The sequence below is a fragment of the Carcharhinus amblyrhynchos genome, chromosome 17 (assembly GCF_965287045.1).
Source record: "Carcharhinus amblyrhynchos chromosome 17, sCarAmb.v2.hapA, whole genome shotgun sequence".
NCBI classification, from domain to species: domain Eukaryota; kingdom Metazoa; phylum Chordata; class Chondrichthyes; order Carcharhiniformes; family Carcharhinidae; genus Carcharhinus; species Carcharhinus amblyrhynchos.
The window spans coordinates 39,838,653-39,853,047 of record NC_137340.1 but is presented as its reverse complement, the minus strand read 5'-3'; the positions used below and the strand labels follow the sequence as shown (position 1 = coordinate 39,853,047).

General features: G+C 39.4%; 1 protein-coding gene across 1 annotated transcript in view; it reads right to left on the bottom strand.

Moving 5' to 3' along the window:
- LOC145354582 (uncharacterized) overlaps positions 1–14,395 on the bottom strand; it is a 160,932-nt gene that overhangs the window by 91,781 nt on the left and 54,756 nt on the right. The window lies entirely within an intron of this gene.

The following is a 14,395-nucleotide window of genomic DNA, read 5'->3' as shown; positions in this document are numbered from 1 at the left end:
TAAATTTATGGTATTTCTCATGTGTATGCCCCAATTTTTATTTCACCTTCTGTAAAATTATATAATGAAAAGTGAAGGATAATCAGTGCATTTTACTTCCTGGGTTTGCTGTCTGTGAGAATATTTCAGTGTGATTGGCTACTTACCCAGCTTCATGACATCACTGTTATTGGATATCTAGACATCCCCTTGGCAGTGATTCCAAATTCAAACTAACATTGGGGCAGGTGAAACCGATGCCTCAGAGACCACAAGACTTTTGTGAGCAGCTTTCTTTGAGATCCACGGAGAGTGCTATTGCTTCACACTGATTGCAAAATACAGGCTGTTATACCAACTCTTTAGCAAGTGTGAAGTATCCAGAGTACATCAGCATTGTGTCTGTTGCAGGTTGCAATGATTCATAATCCTTTTTCTGAACAGTTAAATGCACTGTTGGAACCTCCTATTGAATCCTGCTGATGTCTTAAAATAAATCTTGGAACACTATTACTTCTGGTCCTATTAATAAATGCCTCAAAATTTCCATACTCTGTTGCTCATGAAATAAAGACCCACAATTCATGTCAGTGACAGTGTGTCCACTACAGACTGATTTAAACTGCCCATTTATCTTTTTATGTTGTTGCCTTATGATCTTCTGATTCCAACTCCAGTTTGAATACTGTGATTCAAGAGTCGGAAGGCCAAGTGGCGAAACATAACTGAAACAAAGCCATGCCTTTTTGGTTATGAATTGAGATATGTGCCTGACCATGTTCATTGACTTGCAGAATTTGAAACTGTCACTGTCATACACAAATTGCACAACTTCCCCCACGCACAATACTCATCTCCCACCTTCCTGACAAAGTTCATCACCTCTCCGACAACCTCTCAACAATGTTCACACCCCCAACAATGCTCACCCCACCCAATACTATGTCAGTGCCAGGGGGAGGGGGGCGCTACCCACAGTGTTGGGTGGGAGGCTAACGCTACCCAGCAGTGTCATGGCTGGGGTTACCAGTGCCAGAGGAGGTCACTGAGTATTGTTGGGTTTCCATCGGTGCTGGAGTGCTTTGACAGTCAGGCTGGTTTATGTAAACCTGCACTGTTGAGCAGGTTTTACAGCTACTAGGAAAAGCACTTAAGTAAACCTGCATAAAGACTGGTAAATTTAAATATTAGGACAAACAGCCTAATTCTGTGTGGAAATGGCCACATTATTCCACTGTCATAGGGAATTGTGCAGCAGGCAGGTTGAAACTTTCAATTGGAAGTTTAAATTTTCCACGCAAGTACTGTGAGTGTGAGTGCAAGTACTGTGAGTGTGAGTGCACCAGGGCTTCCTCAGAGTCAATTCAGTCATTTACCACTCCCCATATCAAAAGACTCAGGTCAAAATGTATTGGGCTTTTTATTTGTCCTGTTGCTGTTCATCACATTACTGATTTTTTTTTGCTGTAATGTGATTGTGAGAGTTTTCTCAATCAAATGTTTTGTGATGGAATGAGCTTGTGGAGTTTATTTTGAGTTATACACTTGATGAATAACAAAAGTAGAAAGTATTTTTTGTTTTTCTTTTAGTAGGGTTCTAGTGAATATGTAAAAGTAGAAAATGACCCATTGTAAAAAGGAAAAAGGCAGAGACATAAAAATACATTAGCCAGGAAGAAAATAACTTACCAACAGCTTGATAGTCAGACACTAGAAAATTATAAATATATATCTGGCTTGATTACTTTCTTCCTCTCTGTCAGGTTTACATTTTCCTTCCTATAAAGATGGTTGATTTATATTTGCTTTGTGTAAAACCCATCTATAAGAAGGTTAAATGAAGTGAAAGAGGCGATGCATTCCAGGGATCCACAGGACAGTAAAAGCACTTAAAAGTTATTTCATATATTCCCTTGTTTCTAAATTTTGAGAGTAGTTTTGGCCCTTATGTGGAGCATTTACACTAGGGAGATCATTAAAAGTGAATTCCTAGACATTAAATTTCCCATGGAAATCATCACCCTTAAGCTAGAGGTATATTAAATGCTGAAATTTACTTTAAAAAACTGGATTCTTTCCCCATTAAAATAGAAAACACAACTATCCCATAACATAACCCTCATTAAATTTTCAAAGATGTTAAACACTACCCACAAATACCAGTATCATAGGTCCTTGCCTATCATCTTATAACAGCCTCACACTGCTATTGCTATAGCAACCATACAACTAGCCAATCACAACTTAAAACAGAGCATTAAGTAACCACAATTTAAAAATTACAAACATTCACAATACGGCAATTACAAAAAGAGATGTTGATGTAAACTTTGATCCATCATTCCCAGATTCCTCCCCAGTAAAATAAAAATAGTGATTTAATAAAGAAAGGTTTGAAGCAAATATCTAATTGTAGGAACTTCAAAAACCATAATAGAAAGCAGGGATATTAAATTACAAGAGATTCACCATAAATTGAAAATCGGCAAAGAACTGCAACACCCACTGGTCAACAAAACTGGTGAACTTCAATGGAAACCAGAATGGAACAATTGGAAAAATCATATTCAGCAGCAACTTAACAATAAGCCTTTGGCAGAAACAGAAAAACAATATTCCATCAAATTCCAACTAATGCAAATAAGAACTGATCTCAGATGCTTAAAAGCAATGGGGAGGGAACAATTACCAGGACTGAAGTTAGGTTGCACTCCTGCTCCTCCTGGTCAACAAATCTTTACAAGAAGTGGGCCTTCAATTGGCAGTCACTGAATAGGCTTCCTAAATGGATCCAGAGAATACATAATCTGCTCATTGCTGCCCAATTTCTGTCTGGAAGACTAAACCAGTCACAATGCAGATGAAAGACCTAACACCTATCACAGGTGACAGCCAAGAATGCCCAGAAAAAAACTGACCCAATTTTTCACTGTATGTTTTGCAGCCAACCCAGGATGTTGGTCCTCAAAATTAGGCCAGTTGCACTTGATTTATGTCTATTTAACAGGTGCTTCAAGGTCCATTCTATACATTTCTAAACATTTGTTTTGCAGCAAGTGTACTGCAGCATGCAATAGCCATGGGAAATCTCACATGTGTATTGGCAAACAATAGCATTTTCTACCAAGGCTTCCTGGTTACAATTATGAAACATCTATGTTCTTAGTGGAATGGTTGGGTTGACTAATGGACCAAAAATGCATGGTGAAACAATTTTTGTTGCAGTAGGAACTTGGATTTCACTGGTGGCATTGCATCAAAGGGAATGTTATTTACTTTATTTTCTATAAACATACTGAGCAAATTTAGTCAACATACTGTAACCACATTACGTTACTAGATTACAAAATGTACATCAATATCCTATGTAGGTAGTTTTGTCTCTGAAGAGCTTCTCTGTCTGCTTCCATAGATAAGTTGCCATTTGCAGTAGTTTTTGGTGGCTCTTGGCAAGGGTATGCCATTTTATTCTGTTTGTGGATTAAAATTTTTGGCTGCCTTTTCAGCCCAGCAATGTAGTTCGGCATTGCTTTAATAATGAGGATTTTCCTTTCAAATAATACATATAAAGAAAAATAAGTACACCATAGGACTATGCACTGCCAATTAGCTTACAAAATGAATATAAAATCTTACATGTGTATAGTTATTTCAATGTCACAAATCTGTTTAGCAGTTTAAATATGGTGAATTTGGCCTTCGAACCAGCCTATATCATGGAATGTTTCCTTGGATTGCAGTAAATGAGTGAGATTAACAATGTGCTCATCACAGAGAAATTTGCTCTAACAGAAACTTTATTTTTTTCTTGCTAATTGTCATTGCTTTTCTTCCCTGCCAATCTCTACTGAAGCCTGGGGCCAGATTTCAAGAGGAATCTCTGTGAACCACACTAAAGTCAACAGCAAGCTGCAACAAACAGCATGTTTCCACAGGTTATTACTGTCATATTTCATGCTAAGTCACTTTTAACATTTATACGGACTACATCTACACATTAAAAATAAACAATGAAAGCATAGTGTTTGACCTTTTCAATAATGCATGAATGTTTGCAAAATTCATTTTAGAGGGTTTCCTTTCAACTGTTACTTACAAATAAATGCCAGAACAACATGGGACTAAAGTACAGCAGGTTGGTGTATAAATAATGAAGAATGTATAATGAGAAAACAAATTGGTGTTTGTGCCTCATTGACCAATGCTAACCACATGACTTATCAAATGGTATTGGTGTTTTTGGCCAATCTCATCCCCTAATGATAATCACATTCTGTACATGTGATTACCTTGTAGTTATCTTACTCACAGCTAAGGACCTTTTGATCTGATCGTTCGACTTTTGATTGACAAAAATTTGGACTAATTTTGTACTGCAAGGAAACTCCCCACTTGTTCGGCTGGAGCAGCACACACAAAAAAATTAGTTAGGGCCGGCGATCCAAATGGACTTCTGAGGGTTATTGCAATAAATTATATTTCATAAGCAATTAACAATACAATGATCTGATACCTAATCTAATGATATTCATACAGTTTTATTTGTTCACGCATCGTGATATTGGAGTAACCTTGCTATATAGATTTATATACATTTAAGAAGCAGTTCAATTGCAACAGAAATATGATTATTTCAAAAACCTCATCTTAACTGGACAAAACAGAAAAAATTTAGGCTTTACTGATTTACTGGCTGGGAGACTCCAGCGGAGACCGTTTCGCAGGCTACCTGCAGGGTGCCACAGCCTCTGCACATCTCCGGCAGCCGGATATCTGGCACCATCCGCTGCGTGCTGATTTCTGGTGCAGAGCTGTATAAATTTCTTTTACGTATTGTTCGTGGGCCCAGGACTGAAATCTCTGCAAGCCTCTCCCCCTTCACCCTAGCAGGGTTTACTATAGCTCCCACTTGCAGGGAGCTAGTGGCCGGACCCACTGGAGTGAAGGGAGGCTATCGAGGCCCCCCCAGAAGACTGAGCAGAAAGGAGTGCCGTGGCACTGCCCAAGGTGCAAAGTGTCAACACTGGGACTTGATGGATTGAGTTATAAGGAGAGGCTGAATAGACTGGGACTTTTTTCTCTGGAGCATAGGAGGCTGAGGGATGACCTTATAGAGGTCTATAAAATAACTATAGGCATAGATAAGGTAGATAGTCAATATATTTTCCCAAAGGTAGAAGAGTCTAAAACCAGAGAATGGCAAAAATATAAGTAAGCTTTACAATTTACAATTCCTATTTCATCACTGAGCGCCATTGATCTTTGTAATATTATGTGCCACTTGTAACATAGATTAAATTTATGGATACTAACCAATGGGGTATTGCACCTTTACATATCTATCACATAACATTTATACATAACACATATATATAAATTATTTAGAGCAGATATACAATGAATTTTAAACGGATTATGAATAAATATAAAGTCAAAAAGGACTGTTTCATATGAGCTACATAGTCAAAACTGTCCTTCAAATAATCTACATGTTTTACTTTGTTCATGCAGTCACTTGATATTACTAAAAGACACTCTTCTGGCTGGTCATCTATTTTCATTTAAGTATTAGCTACAGATTTTGCAAAACCCTGCACTGCCAGTAACACTTCAGACTGAAATCAGCTCAAAGTGGAAAATCATCGGTGTACATGACTGTAATATCCTCTGAAATCATTACAAAACAGAAAACCACTGGTACAAATTCAGATTACTATTTTAAAAAAAACTTACCAGGAACATAAGATAAAGGTGTAACTGTTGAACAGATCTGGTTTGATTCCAGTAACCTTTACAATGCCTAGTTGGTATTTGCATCCCATCAAAACCTTAGCAATATAGCCACAGCAATTGCCATTAACAATGCAAAGACTACACTACACAGAACAGGATTTTTAAAAAAAAATTTGTCTTTCCAGTGTGCAAAGGTTTTCAGTGCAAATGATTTAAAATACAGGATTAAGTTCAATTTTCTGCTGGTGATTAAAGTTCACTGGCTAACAACTATGTTTAATATGTATTTGCTTCAATGATGACAAATGATTGAGCCATACAATTATCCTGGATTTGTGACTTTAATGGCTTAAGTTACATTAGAGATGCCCTGTTGGCACTAAATCAATGTTAATTTCATATGTTTTGTATTTGTTGAATTCTCACAGTGTTTGCAGAACAAATATGATAGTAACCTTCCTACCCAGAGAAAGAAGATAGCAAACAGGGTAAGAAAAGAAATACATCAAAGCAGATGTATTGGAGTATAGGTTTCAGGTTCATTCCTCTGACAATGAGGTGTCAAAATAAGACAGGGGGGATTATCTTTCTTCTTACCTTTTAAATCACTCTCAACAAGATACATTTCTGTTTCACAAGGTAAAAATATCAGTTACATGTCTGTTGCAGTTTACTCTTCGTGGCTGGATCCTTTTCAAACATTCTATTGTTTCACCAATAAAGATGACACCCTTAAAATGACAACTTAATTTAAAATGTCAATTGCAGCATTGAAGAGAATCCTTTGCTGTGCAAACAATATTCACTAGAACAACCTTCTTGAAAAGGTAAATTTGGCTTGAAGCATGTTAAATAGAATAACTTTGATTTCAAATTGAGTGGGGCAGTTTCCCTAAGTTTTCCCATGAGGGTTACAGTTTTGTGACTATTTCAGTTACAAAGATCAGTAGTGTTGTTTTGCCCTTTGGCTGTCAGAGAAAGAAATATTCTTATCTGAGATAGTCGAAGAAATTCCAACAGATAAACTAATACCATTAGTTCATTCTTTTGTTCAGAACTATTGTAGGTTGCATAGATAATTGAAAAGCTTTCTGATTAAGTTCAGTTCTTTTGAATTTTAGAGGTATTCTCATTATTGCCCCTGTACAAAGTAAAAATCAGAGGCAGGTACATTTAAAGTAAATTTAAAGAATGCCAGTGTAGAAACTGCTGCGACAGCCAAGTTTTGTTTAATGATGGGGAGTCCCTAATGTTATTTAACAATCTTGTACAATGAGCTGCATTTTGTTGAGATGGCATGAATCAGAAGCCCTTTGAAAATGGCATGTGGAATCTGATTCTGGGATTCTTGATCCCAACCCCGGGGCTTCTGACTTTCAGGAGTGCCTTTTTAAGCTTATAGGTTGGTTCAGATTGGAAATCCACGCACTGCGCTCCTGACCTGGTCCGCTGCATTGCAGGAATAACCATGCCTCAGTCTGCTGCAACATCAATGGAGCCAAGCCAGCTTTTCAAAGAGTTAATGGCACCTGAAGAGGTGTCATAAACCATAGTCTGCATGGGGAACCATTGAAAGGTGAGATCATGCTCCTACCCACTCCATGGGGCTCAGAAGTTTCAAAAAGCTTATGGATTTTTGAGCTCTCAGCCAAGCCTCATTACGTATTATAGGTGGAGAGCCCAGAAGTCCACTAGAATCCTGAAATACTTGAACTCCAGGGAGAGAAACTGCTCGATTGGCAGCTCTCTCTCTCTCTGATCTGTACTGTCAATTTCCCAATGCTTAGTTATACAAGATGGAGGTTTCAAATGCTTGCTGTTTCTGATATTAATACTTTAAAATGGTCTGGCTGATTAGCACTTTTATTGGACTGCTGTAAAAGTTATTTTTTTTCAAATGTTTTCAATAAGTGACTGTTTCTGAAAAGGTTTTTTTTCAAAAAACACACTGTACTGTCACCATAGCATACGTTATTTCTATACGCTGTATACTAAGTAAATGGACATGGAAGTATCATATTTTGGAAAGAGGGGCCATAGGGATTATTTGAGGTACATATCTTGGCATGGATACACAAGGGGCTGGGGGCGTCATGCCTGCGCATGAGAAACTGTGAAGTTGTTTGGGGGGCAGAGCTTGGGATGGGGAGTGAAGGAGCATAGGGAGTGGGTAGGGACATGTGGTAGTATGAGTGGGGCCTTGGGAGTGACGGCTGTAGCACCAAGTTGCAAAGCACTGGGGTGGAACTTTCAAACAGACTACCTTTGCCACCAAACATTCCCTCCTCCCCACCGCCACCCACATCCTTGCAGGTCCTTTCTCTTGAAGCAGGCGGGCCAAGCTGGGAAATTTTCCCTCCTCCCACCACCTACTTCAAGGATGAAAATCCAGTCCTTCTTGTTCTGAATTAGATTTTCATCCGATATCACCCAATACACACCACTGCCTGGTGTCAAAATTACTCGCAATGGATTCTGAAACTTATGGCAAATTGGTCATCATTACGAAGTGATACCAAACTAGGAGAGTTATTGATTCTGAGACCACAATTCAGGGACTGGGAAAAGTAGGCAGGTAGAACAATGAATAAGTGTAAAGTGCTGTATATAGGGTCAAAATAAAATAGAAAATAAGAACATAAGAACTAGGAGCAGGAGTAGGCCATCCAGCCCCTCGAGCCTGCTCCGCCATTCAATAAGATCATGGTTGATCTTTTCGTGGACTCAGCTCCACTTACCCACCCACAGACTATAACCTTTAATTCCTATACTGTTCAAAAATTGATCTATCCTTGCCTTAAAAACATTCAACAAGGTAGCCTCAACTGCTTTACTGGGCAGAGAATTCCACAAATTCACAACCCTTTGTGTGAAGAAGTTCCTCCACAACTCGGTCCTAAATCTGCTTCCCCTTATTTTGAAGCCATGCCCCCTAGTTCTAGTTTCACCCGCCAGTGGAAACAACTTCCCTGCTTCCATCTTATCTATTCCCTTCATAATCTTGTATATTTCTATAAGATTTCCTCTCATTCTTCGAATTCCAATGAGTATAGCCCCAGTCTACTCAGTCTCTCCTCATAAGCCAATACTCTCAACTCTGGAATCAACCCAGTGAATCTCCTCTGCACCCCCTCCAGTGTCAGTATATCCTTTCTCAAGTAAGGATACCAAAACTGTACACATTACTCCAGGTGTGGTCTCACCAGCACCTTATACAGCTGCAACATAACCATGCTGTCTTTAAACTCTATCCCTCTAGCAATGAAGGACAAAATTCCATTTGCTTTCTTAATTACCTGCTGCACCCACAAACCAACTCGTTGGTTCTTGCATAAGAACCCCCAGATCCCTCTGCACAGCAGTATGCTGTAATTTTTTACCATTTAAATAATATTCCATTTTGCAATTATTCCCACCAAAATGGGTGACTTCACATTTAGTAACATTCTCCATCCGCCAGACCCTCGCCCACTCACTTAGACTATCTATATCCTTTTACAGACTTTCAGCATCTTGTGCAGACTTTGCTCTACCACTCATCTTCATGTCATCTGTGAATTTTGACACAGTACATTTGGTCCCCAACTCCAAATCATCTATGTAAATCGTAAACAATTGTGGTCCCGACACTGATCACTGATCACTAACCAGGAAAATACCCATTTACTTTGCTTTCTGTTAGTTAACCAATCCTCTATCCATGCTAACACATTACCCATAACACTGTGCACCTTTACCTTATGTAGCAGTGTTTGGTGTGACACCTTGTCAAATGCCTTCTGGAAATCCAGATGCACCACATCTACAGGTTTCCTACTGTCCATTGCACATGTAATGTTCTCAAAGAATTCCACCAAATTAGTCAAACATGACCTTCCCTTCATGAACCCATGCTGCGTCTTACCAATGGGACAATTTATATCCAGATGTTTCGTTATTTCTTCTTTGATGATAGATTCAAGCAATTTCCCTCCTACAGAAGTTAAGCTAACCAGCCTATAGTTACCTGCCATTTGTCTACCTCCTTGGCGTCACATTCGCTGTTTTCCAATCTATGGGAACCACCCCAGAGTCCAGCGAATTTTGGTAAATTACCACTAGTGCATTTGCTATTTCTCCCGTCATCTCTTTTGATAGCCTATGAATTAATGTCAGACCATGCCTCAAGTACTATATCCACTGCTGCTTGTTAAGACTCAAAAGTCCTGGACTCAATTTAGGAAAGATCTATGAGACTGAACTCTAGATTCAGAGGATAGACTAGTGAGAAGCGATTGGAGGAAACTGAATTTTTCAGCTTTGAAACGTGGCAGCTTAGAAATGATCTTTTAGAAGTATACATGTTAGCAGATAGAATGAAAAAGGTCAATGTCATGCTAAGAGACTGAAGGATCTTTCCAAAAGACCTTCTTCATGTGTACCTATGGCACAATTTTGAAACGCATTCTTCAAACAGATCGTTTGCCTCTCACTCAGCCTCACCTTCTCTTCTTTGTCAGTGAACTTCAAGAAAAGTGTTTGGACTACCTAATGGACAACCATTCTGCTGCACAAGACTTCAGCTTGAAACAGGGAAAGTCCTAACTGTTAACGTGCCCTAAGACTGCTACTGGCAATCATTGTGTTGAACCAAGTTAGTTGCAGAATAAGCCAGGGCACACATCCAGAATGAAAATGGTCATGGTAGAACTGTTGATCGATTACTGCATAGATAGAGGTTGTTTGGCCTGATGTATCCTTGCCAAATCTCTGCAAGAACAACTCACCCGATTCCTCTGCCTTTTCCCTATAACCTGCAAATCTTCTCTCTTCAGATAATCATCCAATTATTTTTTGAAAGCTACAATTGAACCTGCTTCAACAAACTCTGTGCATTCCAGATTCTGATCACTTGCTGCATAAAGAGGTTTTTCCTGATGTTGCTGCTGCTTCTTTTGTCAATTACTTTAAATTGGCATCCTCTGGTTCTTGACTCATTTGTCAGTGAAACAGTTTTTCTCTATCTACTTTGTCCAGACCTCACATTAACTTCAACATCTCTATTAAATCTCCTCTTAATTTCATCTTGCCCTGGCTTCTCCAAACTATTATAACTAAAGTTCCTCATCTCTGGAACCATTTCTGCACCCTCTTTCATCCTTTCTAAAATGTGGTGCCCCAAACTGGACATAATACTCCAGTTAGGTCAGATCAGTGTTTTGTAAAGATATATTGCAACTTCCTTGCTTATGTACTCTCTGCTCCCATTAATAAAGCCCAGGAACTTTCACACTTTATTAATTATGCTCTTGACCTACCTTGCCGCCTTCAATTATTAGTGCACAAGTACCGCCAGATCTCTTTGTTCCCGCATCCCTTTTAGAAATTGTAGGATATGGGAATCTGCTCATTTGACCTCACTGAGAAATCTGAAGATAGCATGATTTTTCAAAACAAGAATTTTTTTTAGAAATAAACAATTGTAAATCTGCTCTTTATTGGAATATAAAAGCTACATCGTATTTAACAACTCCTGTAATCTAGGAGTACATGTACAGAGCATCAGCCAACTGGCCCAATTAATCAAGATCCCGTTGCAATCGGAGGTAACTTTCTTTACTATCCACTACGCCACCAATCTTAGCGTCATCTGCAAACTTATTAACCATGCCTCCTATATTCTCATCCAAATCATTAATATAAATGACAATGACAGTGGACCCAGCACTGATCCCTGAGGCACACCACTGGTCACAGACCTCCAGTTTGAAAAACAACCCTCTACAACCACACTCTGGCTTCTGTCAAGAAGGAAATTTTGTATCCATTTAGATACCCCATTCCGGATCCCGTGAGATTTAACCTTATGCATCAACCTACCATGAGGTACCTTGTCAAAGGCCTTGCTAAAGTCCAGGTAGATAACATCAACTGCACTGCGCTTATCTACCTTCTTGGTTACCCCTTCAAAAACGCAAATTTGTGAGACATGATTCTCCACTCACAAGGTCATGCTGATTGTCCCTAATCAGTCCTTCTGTCTCTAAATGCCTGTAGATCCTGTCTTTCAAAATACCTTCGAACAACTTATCCACCACAGATGTGAAGCTCATTGGCCTGTAGTTCCCAGGCTTTTCCCTGCAGCCCTTTTTAAAAAAAGGCACAACATTTGCCACCCTCCAATCTTCAGACACCTCACCTGTGACCATCGATGATTCAAATATCTCTGCTAGGGGACCCGCAATTGCCTCCCTAGCCTCCCATAATGCCCTGGGATACACTTCATCAAGTCCTGGGGATTTATCTACCTTAATGCACTTTAAGACTTCTCTGTAATATATACACTCCTCAACACATCACTAGTTATTGCCTCAAGTTCCCTAACATCCATGTTTTTCTCAACAGTAAATACTGATGAGAAATATTCATTTAGGATCGCACCCATCTCTTGTGGATCCACACCTAGATGACCATGTTGATCCTTAAGAGGCCCTACTCTTTCCCTTGTTACTCATTTGCCCTTTATGTATTTGTAAAAGCTCTTAGGATTCTCCTTTGCCTTACCTGCCAAAACAATCTAATGTCCCCTTTTTGCCCTCTACTCCTACACCGCTATACTCTTCAAAGGATTCATTTGATCTCAGCTGCTGATGCATGTCATGTGCTTCCTTCTTCTTCTTGACCAGGGCCTCAATATCCCAATTCATCCAAGGTTCCCTACTTCTGCCAACCTTGCCTTTCACTTTAAGTGGAATATGCTTACCTTGAACCCTGGTTAACACACTTTTGAAAACTTCCCACTTACCAGACGTCCCATTGCCTTCCCACAGTCTCCCCCAGTTAACTTTTGAAAGTCCCTGCCTGATACGATCAAAATTGGCCTTGCCCCAATTTAGAATTTTAACTTTTGGGCCAGACCTACCATTCTCCAAAGCTATCTTAAAACTAATGGAATTAAGGCCATTGGTCCCAAAGTGATCCCTCACTAACACTTCCGTTAACTGCCCTTCCTTATTTCCCAACAGGAGGTCAAGTTTTGCTCCCTCTCTAGCCATCCACTTACTGAATGAGAAATTCCTCCTGAATACACTCAACAAATTTCTCTCCATCCAACCCTCTAATACTATGGCTGTCCCAATCAATGTTGGGAAAGTTAAAATCCCCTACCAGTACCTATTTTTCTTGGAGCTATCTGTAATCTGCTTACATATTTGCTCCTGCTGGCTATTTGGGGGCCTATAGTACAACCCTATCAAAGTGATTTCACCCTTCTTATTTCTCAGTTTTACCAATATAGACTCAGTGGCCGAACCCTTGGATATATTCCCTCTCAGTATTGCCATGATGTTTACCCTAATCAAAAGTGCAACTCCCCTTTGTCTCTTACCTCCTGTTTATTTTTCCTATAGCATCTGTATCTTGAATCATTGAGCCAGTCCTGTACCTCCCTTAGCCATGTTTAAGTAACTGCTATCATATCCCAGTCCCACATATCCATCCATGCCCATTAGGCCTCTTGCATTGAAATAAAGGCTTCTATTTAATTTGGACTTCCCTTGCTTTCTGTCTTGCTTTTGCCTGATCTGTCTGGTACTAGGATTACTGATACTGCCTTTACTACTTAATGTGTTCTCTTTAGCTTCTGTGTTGTTCTCAATCTTCTGTTCTGTCTCCCTACTGCTTTGGATCCCACCCCCCGCCAAACTAGTTTAAACCCTCCTGATTGGCTCTAGCAAATCTCCCTGCCAGGATGTTAGTCCCCATCCAGTTCAGGCGTAACCTGTCCCTCTTGAACAGGTCACCTTTTCCCCAAAAAAGATCCCAATGATCCAAAAATCTAAATCCCTGCCCCACGTACCAGCTCTCAAGCCATGCATTCATCTGCCTAATCTTCCTATTCCTATTCAAACTAGCATTGCTACTCATGATGAACAGGATTGACCATATGAAATTGCCAATATGTAGGGAAATATCTTAGTTGTTAGCTGCATTAACTGGAACTATACAAAGAAAGTACGGGTTCAGAATTTTGTTACACCAAGTTCAGCGAAAAGAAATTGTCCCAGCCACATAGGATCCCAATTTGTATGCAGTAATGAGACTTCCACCAAATTTAGGTGCACTCCAGGCACACACAGCAGAAGACTACTGGAAATATAATGGCAGGTGGAACCGGAGCAGGAAAGTGGTGGCAAGTGCAGTAAAACTATTTAAGGGTTCCTATTATCCCACTTTCTGCTGGGTAGGATAACTTAAAATTGGCCCCTATTATTTTAACTTCAGAAACTGTGATGAAGGATCAAAGTTGCCACAAAGGCTTTGCACCTAGTCATGCACATGTACATGAGATCACCCATTTCCAATGTGCTCTCTTGGACAATGGCACTAAATTACAATAAGTGTCCTATTTAGTTTTTCAATATGCAAAATAAAACCAAAGTTTTTAATTCTTCAACTAAGTTTTATACAGAAAAATTGGGCATAGGTTTAAGGTGAAAAGGGAGAGATACAAAAGAGTCCAGAGGGATAATGTTTTTCATGCAGAGGTTGGTGAATGTCTGGAACAAGCTGCCAGAGATAGCTTGTACAAGGGTACAATTTTGTCTTTTAAAAAGCATTTAGACAGTTACATGGGTAAGGCTGGTGTAGAGGGATATGGACTAGATGTGAGCAATTGGGAGAATTTTAATGATAAAAACTGGGT